A 9,501-nucleotide genomic window follows, 5' to 3' on the forward strand; every position below is an offset into this window, starting at 1 on the left:
AACAGTCCTTTATCAGATATATCTTTGCAAATATTTTCTTTCAACCTGTGGCTTGTCTTCTCATTCTCTTAATAGTGTCTTTCACAGAACAGCAATTGTTATTTTTAGCAAAGTCCAATTGTCGATTTTTCTTTTATGGATATTGCTTTTGGTTTCATACCTAAAAAGTCAGCCAAACCCATGATTACCTAGATTTTCTTCTATGTTATATTTTTAAAGTTTTATCATTTTGCATTTTACATTGAAGTCATTGATACATTTTGAGTTAATTTTTGTGAAAGGTGTAAGGCCTATGTCTAGATTTTTATTATTTTTTGAGATGGGGTCTTGCTCTGCCAGCCAGGCTGTAGTGCAGTGATGCCATCATGGCTTATTGCAGCCTCGGCCTCCCAGGTTCAAGCCATCCTCCCACTTCAGCTTCCCGAGTAGCTGAGACTACAGGCACTAGCCACCACACTCAGCTAATTTTTAAATTTTTTGTAGACAGGGGGTCTCTCTATGTTGCACAGGCTGGTCTTGACCTCCTGAGTTCAAGTGATTCTCCCATCTCCGCCTCCCAAAGCATTGGGATTACAGGTGTGAGCCACCATGCCTGGCTAGATTTTTTTGTAATGTAGATGTCCAATCATTTCAGCATCATTTATTTCTGTATTAAATTGTCTTTGCTCCTTTGCAAATATCAGCTGACTATACCTGTTGGCATCTATTTTTGGGCTTTCAATTCTATTCCATTGACCTATTCATCTAATCTTCTGCTAATACCACATTGTCCTGATTGTTCTAGCGTTATGTTCTCACTTATAAGTGAGATAAGTGAGTAAGTCTTGAAATCAGATGGTGTCAGTACTCTGACTTCATTCTCCTTTAATACCATGTTGACTATTCTGGGTCTTTTGCCTCTTTATATAAACTTTAGAATCAATTTGTTAATTCCACAAAACAACTTGCTGAGATTTTTATTAGGATTGTATTGGATCTACAGATTAAGTTGGGAATAACTGACATCCTAACAATATTGGATCTTCCTATTCATGAACATGGAATACTTCTCTATTTATTCAAATCTTTATTTTTTATCAGAGTTTTGTAGTCTTCCCCATATATATCATTCATACATATATAGTTTGTTTGTTTGTTTGTTTTTGTTTTTGTTTTTTTGAGAAGGAGTTTCCCTCTTGTCACCCAGGCTGAAGTGCAATGGCACGGTCTCGGCTCACTGCAACCTCCACCTCCCAGGTACAAGCAATTCTTGTGCCTCAGCCTCGCAAATAGCTGGGATTACAGGCACCTGCCACCATGCCCGGCTAATTTTCTATTTTTCGTAGAGACGGGATTTCACCATGTTGGCCAGGCTGGTCTCAAATTCCTGACCTCAGGTGATCCGCCCATCCCGGCCTCCCAAAGTGCTGGGATTACAGGTGTGAGCCACCTCCCCTGGCCTATATCTTGTATATTTTTTAAGATTTTTAAGTACTTCCTTTTTGTGGAATTGTGTTTTAAATTTTAAATTCCAATTGTTCATTGGTGGTATATAGAAAGCAATTGACTTTTGTATATAACCTTGTAATCTGCATCCTTACTGTAATCACTTAACAGTTCCAGAAGTACTTTTGTCAAGACTCTGGGATTTTCTACATAGACAATCATGTCATCTGTAAAGAGACAAGTTTTTTGTTTTTCTTAATCAATACACCTTTACTTCCTCTTCTTATCTTATTCTTCTAGCTAAAACTTCCAATACAATGCTGAATAGTAGTGGGGAGAGGGGATACATTTCCTTTGTTCTAATCTTAGGGTGAAAGCGTCTAGTCTCTCATCAAGTATGATGATAGCTTTAGGGTTTTTTATTTTTTAGTTTTTTGAGACAGAGTTCGCTCTGTCGCCCAGGCTGGAGTGCAGTGGCGTGATCTCAGCTCACTGCAGCCTCTGCCTCCTGGGTTCAAGTGACTCTCCAGCCTCAGCCTCCCAAGTAGTTGGGATTACAGGTGCCACCACTACTCCTAGCTAATTTTTTGTAGTTTTAGTAGAGATATGGTTTTGCCACGTTGGCCAGGCTGGTCTTGAGCTCCTGACCTCAAGTGATCTGCCCGCCTCGGCCTCCTGAAGTGCTGGGATTACAGGCATGGGCCACCGAGCCCGACCATCTTTAGGGTTTTTATAGATGCTTTTTACCAAGTTGACCATGTTCCCCCCTATTCCTGATTTGCTGACAGCTATCATAAATGGGTACTGGATTTTGTCAAGTATCTTTTCTGCATCTATTCATATAATCATGACTTTTATTGTTATTCTGTTGACGTAATTGGTTAGATTAACTGATTTCCAAATGTTAACACAGGCATGCATATCTGGAATAAGTCCCACTTGGTCATGGTGTATATTTCTTTTTTTAACTTTGTTAGGCTTGAGTTACTACCATTTTGTTGAGGATTTTTACTTCTATATTCATGAAAGATATTAGTTTGTTGTTATCTTTTCATGTAATGCCTTTATCTGTTTTTGGTATTACGGTAATGTTGGCCTCATAGAATGAGTTAGGAAGTGTTTCCTGCTTCTATTTTCTGGACGAGACTATGGAGAATTGGTACAATTTTGTCTTAAATATTTGATAGAATTTAACAGTGACACCAACTGCACCTGGTACTTTCTGTTCTGGAAGGTTATTAATTAGGGATTCAATTTTTAAAACAGATGTAGACCTTCTCAGATCATCCTTGCATGATTCTTTCAATAAATTAGTCCATTTTACCTAGGTTATCCAATTTATAGGCATAGAGTTATTTAAAATATTCCTTTATTACTCTTTAAATTTCATTTAAACATCCCTGGGGTCAATATTGATCATTCTTCTTTTATTCTAATATTAGTAATTTGTGCTTTATTCTTTTTTCTTGATTAGCCTGACTAAAGATTTATCAATTTTACTAATATCTTTAATGAAAATGTTACATGCTTTGTATGATTTCTACTTTTTCTATTCTTTTATACTTGTGGAAGTGTGTTTTATGGCCCAGAATGTGGTCTACCTTGGGGAATATTTCATGTGAGCTGGAGAATATGTAACCTTCTCTTGGATGAAGTAGTCTCTAGATGTCAATTAGATTCATTTAATTGATGGTTCTGTTAAGTTTAACTATATCCTTATGATTTTATGCCTGCTGAATCTGTTCATTTCTGAGAGGGCTGTTGAAGCCTCCACGTGTTATAATTGATTCATCTACTTCTTCTTGCAGTTATATTTTGATGCTTTGTTGTTACTCAAATACACATTAAAGATTGTTGTGTCTTCTTGGCCGGGCGCGGTGGCTCACGCCTGTAATCACAGCACTTTGGGAGGCCGAGGCAGGCGGATCATGAGGTCAAGAGATTGAGACCATCCTGGCCAACATGGTGAAACCCTGTCTCTGCTAAAAATACAGAAATTAGCTGGGCATGGTGGCCTGCGCCTGTAGTCCCGGAGCTACTTGGGAGGCTGAGGCAGGAGAATCGCTTGAACTCAGAAGGCGGAGATTGCAGTGAGCCGAGATCATGCCACTGCACTCCAGCCTGGCAACAGAGTGAGACTCCGTCTCAAAATAAAAAAAGAAAAGAAAAGAAAATGTTATGCCCCATGTAACAGCAGAGTAACAGAGTAACATAAAATAAAATTACACTTTATAACAAAAAAAAAAACTGGGTATAGAAGAAACATACCTCAAGGTAATAAAAGCCATATATGACAGACTCACAGCTAGTATTGTACTGTATAAGGAAAAACTAAAAGCCTTTTATCTTAAATCTGGAAGATGACAAGGATGCCCAGTTTTACCACTGTTATTTAACGTAGTATTGGAAGTCTTAGCTAGAGCAATCAAGACAAAAAGATAAAGGACATCAAAATTGGAAAGGAAGACGTCAAATTATCCTTGTTTGCAGGTGATATGATCTCATATTTGGAAAAACCTTAAGACTCCACCAAAAATCTAATAGAACCGACAAACAAATCCAGTAAATTTGTAGGATACGAGATCAAAAAACAAAAATCAGTAGCATTTCTATATGGCAGCAGTAAATAATTTGAAAAAGAAATTTAAAAAGTAATCCCATTCGCAATAGCCACACATAAAATTAAATGCCTAGGAATTAACCAAAGAAGTGATCTCTACAATGAAAACTCATGCAAGAAATTGAAGAGGACACACAAAAAATAGAAAGATATTCCACATTTATGGATTAGAAGAATTAATATTGTTAAAATGTCCATACTACCCAAAGCAATCTACAGGTTCAATGCAATCCCTATCAAAATACCAAAGACATTCTTCACATAAATAGAAAAAACAATCATAAAATTCATATGAAATCACAAAAGACCCAGAATTGCCAAAGCTATCCTAAGCAAAAAGAACAAAACTGGAGGAATTACATTACCTGTACAGAGCTATAGTAACCAAAACAGCATAGTACTGGATAAAACCATGTACATAGACCAATGGAACAGAACAGAAAACCCAGAAACAAATCTACATGCCTACAGTGAACTCATTTTTGACAGAAGTGCCAAGAACAGGCATTGGGGAGAAAACAGTTTCTTCAATAAATGGTGCTGGAAATGCTGGATATCTATATGCAAAAGAATGAAACTTGATTCCTATCTCTCACCTTAAACAAAAATTAAACCAAAATAGATTAAAGACTTAAATTTAAGACCTTAAACTATGAAACTACTACAAGAAAACACTGGGCAAACTCTCCAGGGCATTGGACATGACATTACTCAAAAATGTCTTGAGTAATATGCCATAAGCACAGACAACCAGAGCAAAAATGGACAAATGCGATCACATCAAGTTAAAAAGCTTCTACCCAGCAAAGGAAACTATCAACAAACTTGAGACAACCCACAGAATGGGAGAAAATATATTGAAACTACCCATCTGACAAGGGATTAATAATCAGAATATATAAGGAGCTCAAACAACTCTATAGGAAAAAATCAATTATCCAATTAAAAAAGGGCAAAAGATCTGAATAGACATTTCTCAAAAGAAGACATATATGGCAAACAGGCATATCAAAAGGTGCTCAACATCACTGGTCATCAGAGGAATACAAATCAAAACTATAATGAGATATCATCTCGCCATAGTTATAATGGCTTTTATCCAAAAGTCAGGCAGTAACAAATGCTGGCAAGGATGTGGAGAAAAGGGAACCCTCATACTCTGTTGGTGGGAATATAAATTAGTACAACCACTATGGAGAACAGTTTGGATCTTCCCCATAAAACTAAAAATAGAGCTACCATATTATCCAGCAATCCCACTGCTGGGTATATACCCCAAAGAAAGGAAATCCGTATATGAAAGAGATATCTGCACTCCCATGTTTATTGCAGCACTGTTCATAGTAGCCAAGTTTGGAAGCAACCTAGATTTCCATCAACAGATGAAAGCATAAAGAAAATGTGGTACTTATACACAGTGGTTTTTTTTGAGATGGAATCTTGCCCTGTTGCCTAGGCTGGAGTGCAGTGACCGCAGTCTCGGCTCACTGCAACCTCCACCTCCTCACTGCAACCTCTGCCTCTTGAGTCAAGCAATTCCCGTGCCTCAGCGTCCCGAGTAGCTGAGATTACAGGTGCGTGCCACCATGCCCAGCTAATTTTTTATTTTATTTTATTTTTATTTTTAGTAGAGACGTAATTTTCGCCATGTTGGTTAGACTGGTCTCAAACTCCTGACCTCAAATAATCCACCCATGTTGGCCTCCCAAAGTGTTGGGATTACAGTCATGAGCCACCACACCCGGCCTATACAGCCATTTTAAAAGATAAGAGTCTATCATTTGATGTTCACAGAACTGGAGGTCATTATGCTAAGTGAAATAAGCCAGGCAGAGAAAAACAAACATTGCATGTTCTCACTTAATTGTGAGATCTAAAAATCAAAACAATTGAACTCATGAAGATAGATTACACAAAGACTGTTCCCAGAATCTAGGAAGGGAAGTGGGTAGGCAGAGGGGTAGTAGGCATGATTAATGGATACCAAAAAAATGTTAAAAAGAATGAATAAGACCTGCAATCTGATGGCACAGCAGGGGAACTGTAGTCAATTACAACTAAACTGTACATGTTAACATAACTAAAAGAGATATAACTGGATTGTTTGTAACACAAAGGATAAATGCTTGAGGGGATGGATGCCTATACCAAAATGTCTCATGTACACCATAAATAAATACACCTACTATGTACCCACAAAAAAAATTTTAATTTTTTTAAAAAGACACACACACAGACTGAAAGTAAAGAGATGTAAAAAGATATTCCAGGAAAACACAAACCTACAAGAAACATGGGTGGATATACTGAGATAACGTAGACTTTAACTTAAAAACTATAAAAAGAGTCAAAGAAGGTCATTACGTAATGATAAAGGGCACAGTTCAGCAAAAGGATATAACAATTATAAATATATTAGCACCTAACAGTGGAGAAACCAGATAGATAAAGCAAATATTATCAGATCTAAAGGGAGAGAGAGATCCTAGTACAGTAATAGTAGAGGACTTCAACACACCACTGTCAGCATTGGACAGATCATCTAGAGAGTAAATCAACATAGAAACATCAGATTTAAACTGCACTTTAGACCAAATAGACCTAACAGACACAGAACATTTCATCCAGCAGCTGTAGGACACACATTCTTCTCATCAGCACATGGAACATTCTTCAGAATAGACCATATGTACAGACACAAAACAAGTGTCAACAATGTTTTTAAAATTGAAACTATATCAAATATATTTTCTGATCACAGTGAAACAAAACTATAAATCAATGACAAGAGGAACTTTTGAAATTGTACAAATACATGGAAATTAAACAACATGATTCTGAAGGACCAATGGGTTAATGAATTAAGAAGAAACTTTGAAAATTTCTTGAAACAAATGAAATTAGAAACACAACATACCAAAAGCTATGGGATAAAGCGAAAGCAGTACTAAGAGGGAAGTTTATAGTAATAAATGCCGACATCGAAAAAAATAGATTTTAAATAAACAATAATGCACTTCAAGGAAGTAGAAAAGGTAGGACAAACCAAATTAGCAGAAGGAAATTAGTAGAAAGAAAGAAATAATAAAGATCAGAGCAGAAACAAAATAGAGACTAAACTATATATAAAAGATCAATAAAGTGAAAAGTTGGTTTTTTGAAAAGATAAACTAAATTGCCAAACCATTAGCTAGACTAATTAAAAAAAGAGACAGAAAACCCAAATAAATAAAATCAGACATGAAAAAGGAGACAACATTACAAGTGATACCACAGAAATACAATGAATAGGCTGGGCTCAGTGACTCACACCTGTAATCCCAGCACTTTCGGAGGCTGAGGTGGGCAGATCACCTGAGGTTGGGAGTTCAAGACCAGCCTGACCAACATGGAGAAACCCTGTTTCTACTAAAAATACAAAAATTAGCATGGTGGCACATGCCTGTAATCCCAGCTACTCGGGAGGCTGAGGCAGGAGAATCACTTGAACCTGGGAGGCAGAGGTTGCGGTGAGCTGAGATCGCGCCATTGCACTCCAGCCTGGGCAACAAGAGCGAAACTCCGTCTCAAAATAAATAAAAAAACAATAAATAAATGGTACTGAGAAAACTGGATATCCATATGCAGAAGAATAAAACTAGACTCCTATCTCTCACCATATACAAAAATAAACTCAAAATGGATTACAAACTTTAATGCAAAACTACAAAACTACTGGGAGAAAACATAAGGAAAATGCTTAGGTCATTGAGCTGGGCAAAGATTTTACGGATGAGACCACAAAAGCACAGGTAACAAAACAAAAATAGACAAATGGGATTATATCAAACTAAAAAACCTCTGCACAGCAAAGGAAACAATCAACAGAGTAAAGAGTCAACTTGCAGAATGGGAGAAACTGTTTACAAACTACTCATTTGGCAAGGGATTAATATCCAGAATAAACAAAGAACTCAAATAACAGCAAATAAAACACAACAACAAATAACCCAATGTTTTTAAATGGGCAAATGATCTAAGTAGACATTTCTCAAAAGATCTACAAATGGCCAACAAGTATAAGAAAAAATGCTTAATATCACTAACCATCAGGGAAATGCAAATCTAAACTGCAATGAGACTTCATTTCACCCCAGTTAAGATAGCTATTACCAAAAACACACAAAAAAAACAAATACTGGATAGGCTGCAGATTAAAGGGAATTCTTTTACACTGTTGGTGGATATGTAAATTAGTACAGCGACTGTGGAAAACAGTATGGAGGTTCCTCAAAAAACTAAAAATTAAACTACCATATGATCCAGCAATCCCATCACCGGATATACATCCAAAGGAAAGAAAATCAGTACGTTAAAGAGATATCTGGCTTTCTGCCTCCGCTGCTGCCATGGTGCCCGTGAGAAAGCTTGTGGTGAAGGTGGGCAAAAAAAAAGCAGGTTCTGAAGTTCACTCTTGGTTGCACCCACCCCGTAGAAGATGGAATCGTGGATGCTGCCAATTTTGAGCAGTTTTTGCAAGAAAGGATCAAAGTGAACGGAAAAGCTGGGAACCTTGGTGGAGGGGTGGTGACCGTCAGAAGGAGCAAGAGCAAGATCACCGTGACATCCAAGGTGCCTTTTTCCAAAAGGTATTTGAAATATCTCACCAAAAAATATTTGAAGAAGAATAATCTTCGTGATTCAGTTGTGCATAGTTGCTAACAGCAAAGAGAGTTACAAATTACGTTCCTTCCAAATTAACCAGGACGAAGAAGAGGAGGAAGACGAGGATTACATTTCGTTTGTCTGGAATATTGTGGATGAGTTCTTGAATAAAACTTGGGAACCAAAATGGTGGTTTATCCTTGTATCTCTGCAGTATTGATTGAAGAGAAAATTGGAAATCATAGTCAAAGGGCTTCCTTTGGGCCTCCACTCACTTATTTGTAACATGACTTCTTTTTTTTTTTTCAGCTTGATGTCAATTCTTGTGGTAATGCTAGAGTAGAAGGAGAAGGTGACTTGACGGAACTGACAGCCATTGGGCAGGCAGATGAGGGTGTGAAGGGAGTGACCATTTTATTTTTAAAAATTTAACTGTCAATCATTTCCGTTGCTTTTCCCAAAGAATGATTCAGGGATACAAGTGGGCTCCTCTCATTCATTAAAAGAAAACGTGACATCTTTCTAAGATTCTCTGGGAAAATGACAGTGTCAGTAAAACGCGGGTTTCTGGGCCATTCGTCTTACTTTGATTTTTTTTTAGTACAAATTTCTCTCGAGGCACAATTATGTCTACTAATCCTCTTCCTCCTAGAGAGAGAAACTGTGCTGCTTCGGCGTTGCTGCGTAGTCTGTCACTCTCCATAAAGGGGTTTGGGGAATCGATTGTAAAAGTCCCAGGTTCTAAATTAACTAAATGTGTACAAAAATTAATGTGTAAGTAATGTGTTTCTACAAGTCTTTGCAACAATCTG

General features: G+C 37.2%; 1 pseudogene; it reads left to right on the forward strand.

The window, feature by feature from the left end:
- Positions 1-8,418: 8,418 nt before the first annotated feature.
- On the forward strand, positions 8,419-9,201 carry LOC134728667 (large ribosomal subunit protein eL22-like; annotated as a pseudogene).
- The last annotated feature ends 300 nt before the right edge of the window (positions 9,202-9,501 follow it).

Source organism: Pan paniscus, chromosome 12, assembly GCF_029289425.2.
Source record: "Pan paniscus chromosome 12, NHGRI_mPanPan1-v2.0_pri, whole genome shotgun sequence".
In the NCBI taxonomy this organism is placed as follows: Eukaryota; Metazoa; Chordata; class Mammalia; order Primates; family Hominidae; genus Pan; species Pan paniscus.